This window comes from Bison bison, unplaced genomic scaffold, assembly GCF_000754665.1.
Source record: "Bison bison bison isolate TAMUID 2011002044 unplaced genomic scaffold, Bison_UMD1.0 scf7180017864456, whole genome shotgun sequence".
In the NCBI taxonomy this organism is placed as follows: Eukaryota; Metazoa; Chordata; class Mammalia; order Artiodactyla; family Bovidae; genus Bison; species Bison bison.
In genome coordinates, this window is record NW_011495018.1 from 14,237,259 (window position 1) to 14,247,397 (window position 10,139).

Consider the following 10,139-nt stretch of genomic DNA (forward strand, 5'->3'; position numbering starts at 1 on the left):
AGTTCTCAGGTGGCCCTGGAACTCGGGTCATCAGGCCTTCCCCACTTTCCCCCTCGTTACTCGCGATCAGGGAGCTCCTCCGAGCGGCGGCCTGTGCCGGCCCCCTCTCCTGGGGGAGGTTGTAAGAACGCTGGGTGTCCTTCCCTAAGCTGTGGAGGACTCCGCCATTGGTTCGTTAGGCTGATGTTTACCTGCCCTGAGACGAGCAGGGTGCTGGCTGTGGATACCGCGATGTCCAGCAGAGAACCGGCTACTCGCCCTCCTCTGGGAGATTAGTGAGGTGAAATCTTACCGTAGAAGGAAGAACAGTGTGGTCCCCCCCAAATTTGGGATGTACCTTAAGGACTGGGCCTAGGGTGGAGGTGTTATAGGCAAGACTTGAGGAAGAGAAGCAGGAATGAATAACTGTCATTGGGTCATGTTCCTTCTCCAGAACCTTCTTAAGAGGCTGCCTGCGTCCTGCCCCTTCTAAATCCAGACTGCCTGCTTGGCTTCATTACACCTACCAGGTGTCACGTGCACTTATACAGCTTCTTAATGTGCGCCCTCTATTCTAGATTCTTCTGCTGCAGATAAGGGCTGAGATGGACCTGGTGTCCTTGTTCCCCTCTGTCCTTGTTCCTGGCCTAAGCAGACCATTCAAAACATTCATGCTGCACTTTTGCTCATCTGGAAAACAATCTTAACTACTCTGCTACTAACTACTAACTAATTTTAACTATTCTAACTCAAAAGTCAGTTAGAATAAAATGAGAAAGTGAGAAAACACTTTGAAACAAGATAGTTATTTTCAGTAGAGTAAAAATACTAATTTTTATTTGTATAAAAATAAAGTGATTCTATAAATACTGTTAAGGAACCCAGAGGTGTACCTCCTTCTGAACTCTGGGTGTTTTGTCCAGTTCTCTAGTGCAGGAGTCCCCAGCCTCTGGTATCCAATTCCTGATGATCTGTGGTGGAGCTGAGACAGTAATAATTGAAACAAAGTGCACAATAAGTGTGATGTGCTTGAATCACCCCAAAACCATCCCCCCACCTCCAGTCTGTGAAAAAATTGTCTTCCACAAAACCCTTCCCTGGTGCAAAAAGTTTGGGGACTGCTGCTAACGGAACATCTCACTTTCTGGGTTGGGATTGATGGTCATGGGCCTACCTTGTCCTTGGTAAGATGGAAATCCTTCCATGGTGGAGCCAAGTCTGAGTCATCTTCACAAGTACAGCAGAGCCTGGGCCTCCCACAGGGACAGAACATGTCCTCTGCCGAACAGGTGTTGAGGGAAGTTCTATTCAAAATAAGCCAGTTGCTGTTACTGCTGTTTCCATTCCTCCATACACCTTTCCTCACATCTCTTTAGATAGAAGCCTCCCACTTCTCTCATGCACCCATCCTTTAATTCCTGTTGAGTCCCACATCTTCAAAAAAGCCATGCCCCACACTTTAGCTCTCACCGTGGCCAGCCCTTCCTTTCTTCTGAACTCCTTCCCTGCTTGCAGTGTGGGCCACAGAGTTCAGCCCTCAGGGATGTCTTGACTCATGTGATGTCTTACTGGAAGATTGGAAGCATCCTGGGCTGGGACCATGATGTCTCAGAGCCTTCCCTCTATGACCTACTGGCCTATTAATTTTTTGAGGACAGGGACTTGTTTTGTCTTGTTCACTAAGATATTCAGTAAATGTGTTGAATGAATAGATGTATTTTACACATAATAAACACTTAACTCATAAAGGTTTTGTGGTTAATGGGTGAGTAATGAGTACACCAGGCTGGCTTGAGCAAAGTCTCTATTTTCAGGAACAATGAGAAATACGAATGGAAAAGTAGTCTGAGGTGAGATCATGAAGGAACTGGAATACCATTCTGTAAGAGTGGGGAGCACCCCCAACCTTGTAAATATAGACTGGGCAAGATGGAAGTGGTGTTGGAGAAGGTTAACTGGCAGCAGTTGGGTGGGCTTAGTGAGTGAGTGGTTATTAAAAAAGAACATAGATGTAAGAGCCTAAACAGTAATGGTAGCAGTGGGAAAAGAAGGATGAGATAGGTAATAGGAAGGGAGGATGAAAATCCCTGAGTGGTTGGATGTAAGGTTGGGGAACCAAATATGACTCCAGAGGATAACTTGTAGAATTCTTTTTTGGTTGACAGAAACGTGGTAAGTGAGAAAGTGATCTGGTTTTGATGAAGGGAACATGGTGCATTTGGTTTTAGATGTGTGGAGCTTGGGGTATCCCAGAGGAAACGAAGGACTGACGATGCAGATGGAAGGCATCCACAAAGAATTTACAGTTGAATAAGAATAGATAAATCCTCTGGAAGGAAAAGAGAAACCAATCATCTTGAACTCAGGACCTAAATATTCAGGAATGAATTCATCTAAGACAGGGGGAACAAACGAAAAAGACTTAGAGAAAAAAAGAAAAAAGTGACACATCCTAGAGTCTAGTGCAGAAAATTTTGGGACTCTGTTAGATGTGTGTGTTCATATGCACAGATTAAAGTTTAAAAACATATACATTTGCATGTTAATTATGTCATCCTTAGGTGATGGGGTCTCTTACTTTCTCCTTTTGTATATTGGTAGTATCTGATTTCCCTGAAATGAGTGTATCATTTCTGTCACTTTGAAGCGTTACGTTAAAAATATTTGAGAGGAAGATATTAGATCAAATGTTGCAGGAGAATTGAAGACAAAAAAGATATTTTTAGAAACTCAGTTCTTCCCTTATGGATCATTCCATCTTCTCAAATAAAAACTACAGGCAGTCTTAATAAGTAAGTAAATCTGCCTCCTTGTTTGCTTCCCTCATTCACTCAATCAGCTGATATTTAATGCTTACCATGTGTCAGGCACTGTTCTAGGCCCTGGAGGAAACACAGTGAATAAAGTGGGTAACATTTCTTCTCTTTGTGCCACTTACGTTCTGTTGGCACTTCAGTAGCACTTACACCCTAGTGAACCACTGGGACACTGAACTGAAATAATATTAGATGTGAAAGCATTTTGAAAAGTTGGTATGCTGGGGGTCTAATAGCCTATTGGTGTTGACAGATCCAGAATAAATACAATTATTATTCATGAATATTCCAATTTTCTTCTTTTCCATAGATATGAGAAATATTAGGGTTATAGCTGTAAAATACATTTATGCATATATATGTGTTATAGACTTAACACATGTCTTGTGCCAGTACCTTGGTGACTATTTCCGTTTCATCTTGAGACTAAATGTCCAAGGGCACTTACAGAGCATCAGAACTTGAAAAAGATTGAGCGCGGCTCACCCTAAAGATGTGAACTGGGGAATACATGAGGGGAGGGAGATGAAGGGAAGGAAAAGCTCAGGTGATGTAGAACGTTCTGGGACATATCCAGCAAAAAAGGGTAGAACTATACTCTCCTCTTTTAGAGAATGGGGCACCTGCCCCATTGTTACATTTTCCTCATTGGAAAGGATGGACAGTATGGGACAAGGACCATTTGTCTGGGAATTAGAAAACTCAGATTGGAGTCCCAGTGATCTCCAAGATCTTCTGGGACTTCATGAATGAAATGAGAGTGTTGGGCTAGATCAGTGTTTCCTAACCTTTTTCATTATGGAGACTCCTTTTAAACAACAACAAAAAATTGAGACAGCCCCCTCCCCCTCCACAGTCCATGTAACAGTGGCTGTGACTGTCATAGTGTCTATGAATTCAGTGGTCCCTCTAGAGGCGTTTGTATATCATTCATGGAAGTTTTGTACCTATGACAAAAATACATTTACAGGCAAGCCATTCTTCAGTGTCGGGGGTATGTTTGGTGTGCGTTTGGAATTACAGGCCACTTGCCCACATCCATGGGTTTCTCACGGACCTTGATTGAGTGAGAAGCACTGACCTGGGTCTCTTCATCTCAGATCTGTACTACTTATAGCTCTGAGTCAAGATAAAATACCAGGACTTGTTAGTCTGTTCCTATCTGCTAATTGAAGATCCTTTGTAGAAGAAATTAATCATTTTTAAGTCTGCATTTCAAAAAGATTTTCTAAGCTATGTCAGACATCACCTAAATGAATGGGGATGAATAAAGATGTATTTGTTCATTTTTCCTTAATCCTTTCCAACACCTTTATATAAATTAGAACCTGTTTGCCATGACTTTAATCTTCAAAAGTGATTATTTAGATGTTATTTCAGGGTTGCTATCAAGTGCTTGTTAATTCTTCTTTCCTGCAGTTCCCATCTGTGTGGAATATAATTTTTCATAGGGAACTAATGAACATGATTGCAGGTGCCTTTAATCATAGAATCATAGAAGCTGGAGACAGAATAGATGGAGATAGAATAGATGGAGATGCATTTTCCTCATCTAGAAAATGGGACTAATAATGTAACCCTTCCTTACCCATTTGTCATGAATGAGAAATATGATTGCCAAGCTAAGTGCAATATAAATAACTGTAAATGAAATGCTAAGTAATAAAAGTAGGAATGATTTGACTAATAAAAAATGTTTTTCCTAACTCAGTTTTTCATTACTGATGCCTCCTGGCAGTAGTCATTTCCAGTGTAATAGTACTAACAACAAAACCACAAAAACCAGAAGCAACTATCATTGATGGATCACTTTTATATGCCTGGGTCTTTCCTTTCATCATCCCATTGAATCTGCACAACAGTCACAAAAGGTAAGTGATTGGCCCCAGGTTACACAGTTAATAAAGAGCAGACATGGAATTTGAACCAGGGTCTGGCTGACTCCAGCGCCCACACATTTCCTACTGTGCTCTACTGCCTCTCAAATCTAGAACTTTCAGGCAGATTCTGATGCCTCGTGTCATCTTTTGCAAGACTCTTGGCCAACCTCTCTAGAGAAGACAGTTGGGTTCCTCACACTCAGCTTAGAGAAAGGAGCCTGGGCAAAGGTGGTAATCTCTTGATCACTGGTTCTCAGTCAGGGCTATACACTAGAATTACCTGGGGATTCTACTAGATTCTGCCAGGATTTTAGCACCATTAGAATTAAATACCACAAGAAGGATTAGCTATTCTATTCACTGCTGTGGTACTGAAAAATGCTGATGCCTGGTCCCTTAAAATGGAATCTCCAGCAATGGGACCCAACCATGGGTATTTTCTTTTAATGTGTGATATTAATGTGCAGCCAAGGTTGAGAACCACTGCTCTAAAAGATTTCTTCATGGATTGTGTCATGAAGAGAATGATTACAGCTTTAACCAGGAATGGGTTGATAATGGATGCTGCCAAGACGATCTGGAAGTATTGGGTCTTGAGTCAGACCCCATGGGTTCAAGTCCTGGTTCTTCCAGTTGCCAGCTGTGTGACCTTGTACAAGTTACTTAACTTCTCTGAGCCCATTTTTCCCCATTGACGAGTATTTTCAACAGAATTACTATGATTTAAATTTAAAAATCCATGTGACCTTCTTCCTGCTGTGCCCTAATTGTAGTAAATGATGTCATTATTACCAAAGAAATTAAGGAAAAGGAAAATGTAGCATTTTTTGCAGTTTGGTGGTATTGTCTGAAAACCTTCATTTAGCTTTGTACTGGAATTCAGATGGAATTGAATTAAATGATAAGGGACCCCCCCCTTTAGAACAATATTAGTGGCCTTTAAACCTTAACCATTTTCACAAAATTACAAAGTTGATGTGTTATTTCTCTCTTGCTTCCCAAGTGTAGCAGGAAGCTGGAGTCATAGTCATAAAGTGAGTGTTCAAAACTGGCATCTTGTCAAAGGCTGTTTTCGATTCAGCCTTCTGGTCGTTTGTTCAAAGGGCTTTGACACAAGACCAAAAGATCCTGTTGGAGATGCTGCTGCTGGCAGTTTAATTGGTATTTTTCAGGGTGTAGACACACGATTTCTATATAGGCAGAATGAAACTGGAAACAGGGCAATTAATCCAGAGAGTTCAGACTGTAAGGAGAAAAGGAAAAAATTAGGCAAAAGAAATTCTTTTAAGCAAGCTATTTTGCCATTTTTAAATAGATACTTTTTAACTTTATAGAAATAGATACAACTTAAAGAGTATTTTTGTGACATAATTACGGGGCTCACAAAGCAAAATGAATGCATATAAAATATCCAACAAAGGCCAGGTTTTCTAATTTGTACTTTTTTTAATATGAAAGGGGCAAAATAAATGTAGTAATTGCATTTATTATGAACAAAGAAAAAGTTAAATGTATTTTCCACATAGGGGGCAGCAAAGAAGAGAGGAATCCTGGTTAAGAGGACCAGTTAGATGTTTTATCAAATTATAGCTAAAAATGTTTTCTCTTACTACTGGCACAAATATTGACTGGGTTTGTCTCTTGGCCCCTGAGAGTTGTCAGCCTGCCTATTTTGATGTTCTAGATTCTGCTTCAGAGGAATTATTTCATATTAGTAAAATCAAAAGACTGTCTGTTCCTTTGTAATTGATGATTTCTACAGGCCTGGTCATGAATCTCATGCTAATGTTAAACCTTCAAAAAATTATTTGGAAGATTTGAAAAATTCACTTGTCAAAAATTTAGGATTTGACTCTTTATATTTATTATTGGCAAAATACAGGATTGTTGTTCGTGTTGTTTTCTCTTTTTATTCCTTGATTTGCCTTTTTTTCTCATATTTGAGAAGTTTGAGTTCTTTGAATATTAAAAAAATAAATACCGGCATAGATGCGATGAAAATTATTTCTTGAAGAATTGTGACTTGGAGTAAATTCCCATGAATTTTTAGTGAATAAAATAGGCAAATTCCTCAATACTGATTTAAGTACATCTCTTTCATATATGACAATCATATGTAAATTTTTATCATTGGTCTCCAAAGTTATTTAAGGAGACAGTTGCAAATGATTCTTTAATGCAGATCTAATGTGTTAGATGCAATTCCTGTACAGTTTTTTTTTTAAATGTAATTGTGCTGTATATTAGCAAGGGGTAATGGATCCTGTTTTTAATTAAGTAATACAATTATTACATTTTGTGATTGTGCATTCAGTACCTTAGGAGGATATTATAGAAAGGGAAGTAGTAATCATCAGTATCAGTTTTTCAGAAAAGCAAATACTGTTTCCATTAATACTTGAAGGAGAGACGTAGTATGGTGAAAAATTAAAATATTATTTCTAAAATGGAGGGAATTTTAATACATCATTAGTGATGCCGATCTTTGCCTTGGGCTATAGTCAGCATAAGTATATTTTAAATGCTATACAATTGGGGAAAGAAGGAAAAGAAACATGCAAGAGAATCTAACACAGTAATACTCGGACAGAAATAAAGAGCTGAGGTGTATTAGGGTGATTTTGTATGATGGTATTTGAATTTGAAATAAGTAATTGAGGCAAAAGTAAGGTTTGGAATAGAAGTATCAGGGTGCCCACTGGTGTCCATTTCTTTTTGTGTGCAGAGATGCAGCCAAAAGCAGGATCGAGAGTAATCCGGGGTCCACCCTCTCCTCGGCTCCCAGAAGGAGCTGCACTTATTCAAAGGCTACTGTTAGACTGTTGTAAGAATGTGAGTTGATTTGTGACCAACAGAGTGACTTAATATGTCCCTGAGCTTTTCTAAGGTACCATCTCTCCCAAAGTTCATGGCCATATATTTGTATGACCTTTGTGGGAATTTGAAAATGAAGAAGATTGTGAAATGAACTCACAAGGCAGGGAATTTCACAGAGAAGAGCCATCTCGGTTAACTGTAGATGTCTGTACCTTCTAAACAATTTTTCTACCTCTAAAATTTTAAAATTAGAGTCCCTGTTTGAGAGAGCTAGTACCAGATTTCTTTTTGGGGTATAAAATTATTCCTTGCCAGCACTTACTGGAATTTTTATTCACTTGTGGGTTTGACCTGAACTTTGGTTGCCTAATCACAACTGCTTTCTTTTCTTTATAGCCAAGCTGACAGGATATACGGGAAAAATAAAATTTCTGTGCTTGTTCTGAGCATACAAAATCAAAGGCTGTCTTTTGTAGGGTAAGACTCAAAGAGTATGTTTTATAGCATAAGAACAAAAATAAAGCTTTTAATGTATGATATTTGAAATAGGTGTTTATCAGTTTATAAGCTTAGAATGAATATTGTCCTAAGTATCATTTATTACTTTACTGAAAATAGAGTCGTTTTGAATTCTTAACTAAGACCATCGATAGAAAAAATATAAACATACAGATATCCAATTAATATTTTTTTCTGTATATTTCTCATAAGCCTGATGTTAGAAAATTTGTTTTCTTTTTTGGGGGATAATTACAAATCTAAAAAAGCAAAAATGCAATCAAAATGAAGAATTCAAAAGTATAAGCTCTCTTTTCATTTATATTTGCGATAGACTTTTTGTCTCCAAGTATTATTTGTCCTATGAGAATGAAAGGAATCACCACGTGTGTTTTTTTTCTTAACTAGAAAGATAACCATTTTACCTTCCCCTGTGTCTGTTGCCTAGGTTTGATTGTGACTCACCAGGGGATGCCTTGAACTTTTCGCACTCTTTTCCCAGCCCTGATGCTAAGATAAAAATACACTACCCTATTTGACATAAAACCAGACCCTGGCTGGTAGACCAGAGACCATCACACACACACACACACGTCTATACCCTCTGGGGTAAAGGCTCAGCTGCCACCTCTGAGTCAGCCTGCATGATTTTTATGTTTATGAGCAACTCACCTTGCTCTCCAAATTTAGACTTTAGGACTGTACACCTCACCCCATCCTCTCTCATCCATTTTTGACAAAACGCATAGCTAAAATTTTAGTTTTTTTTTTTTAATGAACTAGTCCTGTGGGTCTGTCATACTTGTGTTGATGACTACTGTGTGTCTATTTCCAGTAGATATTTTGTAATAAGCTATAACTCTGAAAGAATATGATGGGAGGAAAGGGGCCATGATCCTGTATCAAACAAACTGGAGAAAACCAGTATGGGAGCACTTAGTGCTTTCTGACTTTTGAAAGGAAGGAAACTTTGCAGCATGAAAATTGTAAGGCGCAAGAAAAGTAGACTCGAGTTTTTCATGGGGGAGGGGAATGAAGTCCCTGCTTGTATAGCTTCTGCGATGTCTGACTTAGTCATGACAAACTGCAGCTGAAGTGTCTCTCTGGATGATCCCATGCATTGAACCAAGGGATAAAAGAGTAAAATCTTTTTCTTTCCTTAGCTGGTGGTTCTATATTAATTCAGGAACTATAAAGCAAGTTTCAAATTGACATCCTTTTCTAACTGGAAAGCAAGCATACCTTATATAGAGAATACAAACATTTCAACAGGTACTGTTACCCACTTGCCTGGTGTTAACTTTTTATTTAAGCACAAAAGGTCTTAACATTTCTGTGCGTTAACTTTTAGTGGGTGTAATCCATGAACACTGAGTAAATAAAGGGCTCAGGCTGAGAAGCCTGTGGCTTTCATTGAGAAAGTAAATTTACAGAATCTGATTATGAAGCATGTTAGGTCTTCCCTTTCAGAACAGTAAGCATGTACCTTTCATCGGATTGGTGTGCATAGACATAGAGATGATGTAGCACTTTAAAATGCATTCTTTTTCCTTTTTCTTTTTTTAAACACAAGTCTGGGAATTCTCTGGCAGTCCAGTGGTTAGGACTCTGCACCTTGACTGTAGAGACCCAGGTTCCATCGTCCCTGGTTGGGGAATTAAGATCTCAGAAGCCGCATGGCACATCTAAAAGCAAAAGAAACAACCCCTCCCCAAACCAAAAAGCAAAACAAACACATGCCAAACATCTCGACAAACTCTCTTTAGTATGAAGTTCAAACACATGTAACCCAAGGTTAAGTTCTACCCTGTAAAGTCAGGTGGTTTAACATGTGCTGTGAAGATCTACATGAGAAATAGGACGTGCAGCCCCGTTTTGTTGTCTCTGAACTTTGGAATTCTATGCAGACCTCTTGCAGCGAAGATGCAAAAGTGAAACCAGTCCTGGCTTTGGGCAGATCTGATATTCATTCCCTGATGATGCACTGGTTTGGCTTATTTTCTTCCCTTTCAAATATTCTTTCTCTTCCCCCTTCCAGAAATATGGTGAACCAGTGTCAACAGTGTCCATACAGGCTCCCACTCCAGGAGTTCACATAGAGGACACCAGGCAGGGCATCAGCCACTGGCCAGCCACCCTCCCACTCCCC